The following is a 9,438-nucleotide window of genomic DNA, read 5'->3' on the forward strand; positions in this document are numbered from 1 at the left end:
GGGAGCCCTGAGGGCTGCATCCAGCCCATGACCCTTGCAGTGTCCTCAGCTGTTCCAGCCGCAGCCAGTTGACACGGGAGACGGAGGTGGCAGTGGAGAAGGCCAGCTGTGCGGAGCTGACGTGGGGACATGAGGCCAAGGTGGGAGAGCGCTGGGCCTGCTGCGTGCTGAGGGCGAGGCCTGGGCAGAGAGGGGACAGGTGGGGCCCTGGGTGTCACTTGCAGGCACCTGAGCCTGGATGGACAGGGGCACTTCACCCCCCGTGGTGGGAGGGACGGCAGAGACCTGAGCAGAACAGGTCTATTTATGAGAGAAGTGACAAGACGCCCAGGTTTGGGTTGCACACCATGGCCTCTGGCCTGTTTTTGTGGATAAAGTTGTACTGGAACACAGCCACTCCTCATTCCTCTACCGAACAGAGCACAGCCTAAAATGTTTACTCCAGTCCTTTACAAAAAGAGTTTGCTGATCTTTGCTCTAGGGGATGGAGAGCAACAAGAGAGCAGGAACCTGGGTCTCCGACACCACAGAGGCACCTGCCCTCACAGCCCTGGGCTCCAACTGCACTGGGAAGGGACACGTAAGTTCTCTCTTGTTTGGCTACTGCTGTGTGGGTTCTGTGTTACAGCATCAGTGCTAATACAGCCCTCCTCTCTTGTCTGGTTCAGTATTGTCTCTGGTGCCTGGCATAGTGTCTGATACACAGGAGTGTGTGGAAAGGAATGAGTGGGAGGGGCGTGCGTGAGCACAAGTATCTGGCGGTAAAGAAGTGAGTCTTAATAATTAGGGAATACTTCGATGATTCTGTGGCTGACCACAAGCAAAGGCAGGAATTACCACAGTTCCTTACATACTAAACACACATACATACATACATGCTCTTACATACCAATCTCCATGTACAGAGCTCTTCATGACAACTGTTACTACATTGGTTTATGTTACCACCAGGGAAAACCTGAGGATCACTAGAGTAAGTAAGGTGGTAGAGGCCGACCCTGCCTATCATGAGCTTTGATTTTAATGGGAGACTCATCAACGAACATCCCCTTTGGGGCCAGACTTCGTGGCCAGACTCCAGCTTTAGCACATTCTTAAATTTCCCATGCCTCAGTTTCCTCTTTCTGTAAAATGGGGATAATAATGGTAACATACCTCACAGAGTTGTTGGGAAGATCTAATGAACGAGTTTTTAGATAGTGCTTGGCACATAGTAAACCCTCAGTTGGCTACTTTCAGTATTCCATATGATTACTATCATCAGTTTAAATGAAAGAACATGAAACAACAGGATACACAGGAACTTAAGTCTCAGGGTGGGAAGGGGCAAGTGAAGCAGGCATTTGTACAATTGCTGATGAGATGGTAAATTGGTGGGCAATGTGTATTAGGTACCTTGAAAACTCTTCTAGGAATTGACTCCCAAGGAAAACAGTAAAAAAATTGTGCACAAAAATCAGTTTTCTATTGCTGCTGTAAAAAGTTCCCACAAAATTTGGGGGCTTCAAACAACAGAAATGTATTATCTTACAGTTTTGTAGGTCAGAAATCCAACACAAGTCTTGCTGGGCTAAAATCCAGGTGTTGGCAAGGCTTTGTTCCTTTGCGGGGGCTCTAGGGGAGAATCTGCTCCTTTCACGACTGCCCCAGCTTCTAGAGGCTGCTCACATTCCTTGGATCATGGCCCCCTTCCTCCATCCTCAAAGCCAGCAACTTGGAACCCCTCTGACCATGCGTCCATTGTTACATCTTTTTCTCTGACCACAGCTGGGAAAGTTTCTCTTCTTTTAAGGACTCATGTGATTGATTCGATTGGCTCCACCCAGATTAACTCCCCATCTCGAGGTTCTTAACTTAATCATACCTTCAAAGTCACATATTTTTGCTATGCAGTCACATATTCACAGGTTCCAGGGTTTAGGATGTGGACATCTTTGGGGCAGGGTTGTTATTCTGCCTATGATGTATGAGCAGATTCATTACAGTGTTTAGAACACTGATGAGTTGCAAATAAATGTTTCACGATAGGAATAGGTTTAAATTACAGTACATTCAGATGTTGGAATATGAGGAAGCCTCTAAAAATCATTCTAAGAGAATGACATAGGCAATGAAAGAGGTAGGATACAGTTTATATGCAGTATGAGCCCATAGTGAATTTGGGGCAGGGGCAGGGGGAGGGTGCACCATCTGCTGGGTGGGATTGTGAGTGATTTTCATGTCCTTTTTTGTATTGATATATATATTTTTGGTATTGTCTAGTATAAGCATGTAATTACTATCACTCCACCTTCTCCCCAGACTTTTAATTAAATCTTAAGGGAAAATATATTTTATTTAACAATGGTGAAAATAAGTATGTTAAAAACAAATGCTAAAGTCCTAATAAAATTTACATTACGCTATAAAAGGACATAATTTAAAGGCAAAGGCAAAGTGAAACTTTCACTAAGCATTCCCTAATAAAAATCCTATAAAATGAGGTATGTGGTAATTACTTGGGCTAGGATTAAAGGCATATAAGAATGTCTTTAAACACTCGTATAGGCAACATACAAAATGCAATGCAGTCTAGTTATAATTAGTTAAAATACAGGGCAAGTATCATAAAAATCACCTTTTAAATACAACTTTAAAAAGATACATATAATATTTATGCAAACTCTAATTAACATTTCAGAGTAATTATTTCTGTGTGACCCAGACATTTGAACAATTTAATACTCCCGCTGGAGTACGGAGAAGATATCAGTAAAATAAAATGTATTTATTTGTGTACCTAGAATGTATGTAGTATTTATAAAGGAAGACTCTTATTTTAGAAACTGAAAACAAACAAAAACTTTACCCAGTGTCATTTCATCTGGATGGATGTTTATTCCAATTGGATGTTTATTCATTCGCTGTAGATGTAGAACTTACTGACAATGTTTAAAAAATGGAAGGAACAGACCAAGCGCCGTGACCTCAAGACTGGGTGGGCTGCAACACTGGCGCATGACCACTGAGTCTATTTCAATATGAAAAGCAATTCCTGCCACAAAAGGAGCAAGCAGCGCTGGGTTAGGCCACATCCCCCAATCCATCACGTATTCCTGAGCCACGGTGCTGCTGAAAAGAAACCAACCACTTGTTTGCCTTCCTTCTTTAATTAAAAAAGTTCATTAAATCAGAATAATGTGTCAAAATCCAGAGCTGATTGTGTATTAGTTGGGAAAGGCTAGGTTACGCTGCAGAAACAAACGGATCCCCAAACAGGCCCTAATGACACTCCAGGGTAACTGTCCTCTGGTGGGACTCAGTATCGAGGCCTCTGTGCTCTTGTGACTTGACCATCTCCGCAAGCGGGTTCCTCGTTCACATCCACAGGAGTGGCTGACAAGGCCCAGCCTGCTCTTCCGGGCTTGGCCCCGGCAGTGACGTACAGTACACTCATACGTCACTTCCGCCTACAGCTGGTTGGCAGGAACCAGTCACGTGGTCCCACTCGGGGAAAGAGAGGCTTTCACTTGTCCGAGCAGCGGGTAGCGGATGCCGCCGAGCCCTCCTAATGTGTAAGCACGCTGTACAGTCTTGGAGAAGGTTTCTTTATTTCCCCCCTAGTTGGAGAGGTTTATGGAGTCTAAACCCCGCACAGCCAACAAGGCCTGGGCCTCCTGCAGGGGAGAAGGCCCTGCAGTGCCAGCGGAAGTGTTACGTGTGGCCCCGCCATTCCGGGAGTTCCTCAAAGTTGAGTACTTGTTCCGTGTGGTACCGGCCGGCACCCACGCTGACAGGCTCCCACATCCTGGGGAACTAGATGCAGCCCACAGTCCCTGCGGTCTGTGCCTGCCCTAGGAGCCCAAGCTGGCTCCTCACACACAGTGTGTGCTCCCTGTGTTGCTACAGGCGCGAATATATGTCAATTACTGAATAGCTATTCAAAAACAGTTCGCTGGAGTAACTAGTAGGCCTGAAACCCAGGTAGCCAAGAAAGGGATCATCGCTGGAGTAAATCTGAAGCAGATCTTGGGGAAGTGGATATTGGTTATACTGGAGGTAACAGGTTGGTTTCCTATGTTTCACTTTCTGATGGGAAGTGAAAGTCTGGTCAAGTTCAACTGGTCAAGTTCAACTGGGGATGTGATGAAGGGTGAAGCAGTCTTAAGCTCACGATTTCATGCCCAGGCTACAATGAGGAGGATGGTCAAAACAATTATGGATATTATTCTAGGTGTCAAATGCGAGACAGCCTCCAGGGCTGGGAAAAGCTGGTTGCTAGCAGGAAGCAGTAGACGTGCAAGTGTGAGAGAAAGACAGGCTAGGCTGGGGTGTGGCCAGAAATGGATTTGAAAGGCAGGCCTGAGACGTGTTTCAGAGAAGTGGGCTGTCTGGGCAGGCACAGAGGGAGCTTGGCCGCAGAGGAGGTGGCCGCGCCGCTGACAGTCAACACCAAATGCTTTTTCTCTGACCCGACCAGAAGTCTTGCTTTACACATGCTTGGGGTTTTGCCCACAGCAACCATAATCCTCTCTTCTCCCTCTCACTGGGTTACTTCTCCACCCCGGGAATGACCTCTTACATGGTACTGACTTAAATCCATCGTGGCTCTTTCTCAACTTTTTAAGAATAAGTGGAAATACCTTTATTGTTTGTTCTGTCTGTTGTAGAAAATATGGATAAGCAAAAGGAAAAAAAAAAAAAGAAAACCACTGTAATCCTACCACCCACAAAGCAGCAGTCAGCATTTCGGTATGTTTCCTTCGAGACCTGTGTATATGTGTTTCTACAAAAATAGGATATACACACTATTCCGTGAATTGCTTTTCTCATTTAACATTCTATGAAAAGCTAGATTTCTTTCTGAATGCCTATTAGACATTGTACCGATATTTCTCAATGTGTCAACATGAAACTTATCACTTCTAATCTATCCCTACCTTAAATCTATGCCTGAGTTTGTTCATTTACTAACTTATTCATTTACCACCTTCTGAGTCCACAGTAGGGGCCTAGGCGCTTGATAGTTACAGATGAGTCAGCCCAGACACTCTCTCTTCCCAACCCTTCTCACGTTTAATTGGCCACTAAATTACTCATTCATTCAACAAATGTTTGTTTCATCTGTCCTGAGTGCCCTGTAGGCAGCCCGTGTCCTCATGATTTGCTCATTCAATAAAACTGAGCAGCTATTATGTGCCACACTTTGTTCTGTGCTCTGGACATACCACAGTAAACAAGACAGGCATGCTCCCTTCTACCAGGGTGCTAATAATCTAGAGGGGGAAAAAACCCGATACATCACTGCCTGACAAATGACCCCCAACTTAGTGACTTAAAATAACAGCAGTTATTATGTCACAGTTTCTGCGGGTCAGGAATCAGCACAGCTTAGCTTGGGGCCTTCTGTCTCAGAGTTTCTCTCACAGCTGCGTTTGGGGTGTCATTCGGGGCTGCAGTCACCTCAAGGCTCAGCTGGGGGAGAATTTGTTTCCAAGCTCATTCATGTAGTTGTTGGCAGGATTCAGTGTCTTGCTGGTTGTTGGCTGCAGGCTGGCCTCAGTTTCTGGCCACACGCACCTCCCCATTAGGGCGGCTCGCATCAGCAGAACAAGCAAGCAGGGCGGAGGTTGGGGAGAGAGAGAGAGAGAGACAGAGAGAGAGAGAGAGAGAGATCGGAAGAGAAAGGGAAGACAGAAGTCACAATATGAAGGAGGTTTGGTAAAGCCTTCAGGAGTCCTTGAGGCAGGCTGGCAGGAGTCTTGTGTTTACCTCATTAGGGCGGCTCGCATCAGCAGAACAAGCAAGCAGGGCGGAGGTTGGGGAGAGAGAGAGAGAGAGACAGAGAGAGAGAGAGAGAGAGAGATCGGAAGAGAAAGGGAAGACAGAAGTCATGCCTTTAGGACATAATCTCAGAAGTAACCTGCCAGCACTTTGCCATAGTCTCTTTGTTAGGAGCAAGTCCCTAGGTCCTGCCCTCCCACTCAAGGGGAGGAGATGAGTAGCAGGAAGTGGGGGCCTTCGGGAGCCATTTTAGAAGGTCGCCTGCCCCCGTCATAAATAGACAAGACAATTGCAGCTCATGTTCAGCACTCGGAAGGAAATGAAACAGGGAGAAGACAAAGAGTGCCTGAGAGTGTTGGGAAAGGGACTCCTGAGTGAGCAGGCAGGGGAGACCTCATGAGGAGGGAACAGGTAAGCAAGGACCTGACTGACAAGAAGGATCCTGTCTGGGAATACCCAGGCCTCCCTGACAGGGGAACAGGAAGTGCACAGGGAGACAGAGAGCTTTGCGTGTTTGAGGAAGAGAACAGAGGCCAGTAACATGGAAGAAAGTGAGTGGTGGGGACGTGGTGACTGGTGAGGTGAGAACCTTATAACAGACCTTATAACAAATCACACAGGTAAATACTGTCTCTGTTTTGGAATAACAAGGAACTTCCCTAAGATCACACAGCTTGGAAGTGACGTAGCACACACAAAGATTTGAACTTGGGTCTACCTGATGCTAAAATCCACGTATTTGCCACAGCAGCACCCTGCAGTTCACTGTAGAATCCACTAGAAGGGATGAGTTGCAAAGGAAAACATAAACAAGACGAAAAGACAACCTTTAGGATGGGAGAAAATATTTGAAAACCAAGCAACTGACAAGGGATTAATCTCCAAAATATACAAGCAGCTCATGCAGCTCAATATTAAAAAAACAAACAACCCAATCAAAAAATGGGCAGAAGATCTAAATAGACATTTCTCCAAAGAAGACATACAGTTGGCCAAAAAGCACATGAAAAGCTGCTCAACATCACTAATCATTAGAGAAATGCAAATCAAAACTACAATGAGGTATCTGCTCACACCAGTCAGAATGGGCATCATCAAAAAATCTAAAAACAATAAACGCTGGAGAGAGTGGGCAGTAAAGGGAACCCTCTTGCACTGTTGGTGGGAATGTAAATTGGTGCAGCCACTATGGAGAACAGTATGGAGGTTCCTTAAAAAACTACAAATAGAGCTACCATATGATCCAGCAATTCCACTCCTGGGCATATATCCAGAGAAAACCATAATTCGAAAAGATACAGGCACCCCAGTGTTCATTGCAGCACTATTTACAATAGCCAGAACATGGAAGCAACCTGAGTGTCCATCGACAGATGAATGGATAAGGAAGATATGGTACGTATATACAGTGGAATATTACTCAGCCATGAAAAAGAATGAATTAATGCCATTTGCAGCAACATGGATGGACTTAGAGATTGTCATACTGAGTGAAGTAAGTCAGACAAAGAAAGACAAATACCATATGATATTGCTTATATGTGGAATCTTAAAAAATGATACAAATGAACTTATTTACAAGACAGAAACAGACTCACAGACTTAGAAAACAAGCTTATGGTTACCAGGGGGGAAGAGGGAGAAGGGATAAATTGGGAGATTAGGATTGACATATACACACGACTAGATATAAAATAGATGACTAATAAGGACCTACATAGCCCAGGGAACTCTACACAATACTCTGTAATGACCTATATGGGAAAAGAATCTAAAAAAGAATGGATATATGTATATGTATGACTGATTCACTTTGCTGTACCCCTGAAACTAACACTACATTGTAAATCAACTATACGCCAATAAAAATTTAAAAGTAAATAAAAATTAAAAAAAAAAAAAAAGATGAGTTGGGTGATCAGCCACCCCACTGGCCCAGGATGGAGGAGTTGCCTAGGACGTGAGACTTTCATGGCTAAGACCAGGACATTCTGGAGGAAACCAGGATAGTTGATCACCCTAGGTGAGAACATGACCACTGCGGTCTTTGTTGTGATATTAAACCCAAGCCGAGTCAGCAGCCATGAGTCAGCCAGGGGAAGACTCAGCTGTGTGTTTTGTTGCCAAAAGAATAAACTGTGGAATAGCCCCACCTTGTTGCTAAAACACGATGTTTTAAATACTGAAGTTTTGTTGCCTTTTGTTTTACTCAGGTCATTCCTGTGAGAAAAACTGGCCTAATACAGAGGTATGGTCATGGAAACTTAGGACTGGGAGAGACCAAGGCTGGTCCCCACCCAACCTCAGCCACTGAGCAGGACACGGGGCACAGGGCAGGGCTTCCTGTTCCTCAGGCATCTTCCTACTGGGCATCCTGCTTTCGGCATATGTACCGATACAAGTGCCTCGTGCCCCTTCCTGAATCACACCTCCCCCCCCGCCCCACTCCCCCCACCTCAGTGAGGCGCCTGGCCCCTGGGAGGTGCTACACGGCCGTCCAACAAACGACAGTGACCTGTGCACAGCAAAGTGTGATGGGACTGAAAAGCTCACACCAGCGAAAGCTGGAGGCTGAGCTGCACACGTTACTTGGCTTTGCTGCCTTTACCATATCCTGGTGACTTGAAGCAGGAGGTCAGTGGCTCGAAGATAGCCCCAGTGGGATTGGCCGTCTCTCGTTGAGGCAACTGATCCTTCACTTCCTGCAGACCACCTCTCTTTGTGAACCTCTCCTACCGCAGACGCCGCGACCCGGAGCTTCTCCTCTCCTCCTCACAACCGCGCCTCTTCCTGGCCTCACACCTCCTCGGAGAGTGAGTCCCAAAGAGCCCCACGCTCAGCTGGAACTTGAGCTTCTAAGCTGAAGACCTCCTAGGGGATCTCAGACCAGACCGACTTGATCTAGTGACCGAGGTAGATCATATGCACTCTCTCTCTGAACAGCACCCCCTGTGGGTGGGATATACTCCATGCCCCATTGTCAGGCTTGGCCTGATTTCTTGCTTTGGCTGTGAAATGTGCGCAGAGTGACAGTGTGCTAATTTCCAGGGGGAGATTTAACAGGCGCCACATGGCCGTTTGTCTCGTACTCTTCCCTTCTGCCACCGAAGGGCACGCTCAAATAGAGGCTTGTCTTTCAGCCTGGGATTCAGGAAGAGACAACCAAATACCTACTCTCTCTGTTTTCCACAGAACCTCCGAAGCTGATGGTATCATAAAAAGCACATCGTTGAAAGGTGACTATTTGCAAATGGGATCAGATCTCTAAGAATGACTGGATAGGAAGCTTCTGCCCAGTAATTATTCAAGGTGAAATGGAGAATTGATGCATTCTGAAAGAGTACCTAAAATAATGCCAAGATCCAATACTCAGAGACCTATTACAAGTGACTTCTGAGAGAGCCAAGCTTTAAGAGAGCACTGCCTGCCCCACCTACAAAGGTTGGGTTAGGGAGTGTGTGGGCTTTTGGTTTGAAAGACAAGGTGTTGAGATAGTCTATTCTTAACAGAGCAACCGGAGCTGGAACTTTCAATCTGTCAGCCTGTGTCACACTTGCACTCCATACCCACCCGTGGCTTTCCACGACACGTGAGAGCCATGACCCCCAAGAGCCTGCATGACATGATTCCCACCAGCCCATCTCCCACACTGCACTTCTTTCTCACTTTACTCCA

At 46.1% G+C, this 9,438-nt stretch overlaps 1 long non-coding RNA gene across 1 annotated transcript; it reads left to right on the plus strand.

Moving 5' to 3' along the window:
* Positions 1-503: 503 nt before the first annotated feature.
* On the plus strand, positions 504-8,986 carry LOC114486528 (uncharacterized). Its single transcript, XR_003680387.1, has 3 exons — positions 504-580; positions 7,977-8,676; positions 8,956-8,986. It is a non-coding gene; the product is annotated as an uncharacterized lncRNA (long non-coding RNA).
* Positions 8,987-9,438: the final 452 nt, after the last annotated feature.

The sequence above is a fragment of the Physeter macrocephalus genome, chromosome 7, assembly GCF_002837175.3.
Source record: "Physeter macrocephalus isolate SW-GA chromosome 7, ASM283717v5, whole genome shotgun sequence".
Lineage (NCBI taxonomy): Eukaryota > Metazoa > Chordata > Mammalia > Artiodactyla > Physeteridae > Physeter > Physeter macrocephalus.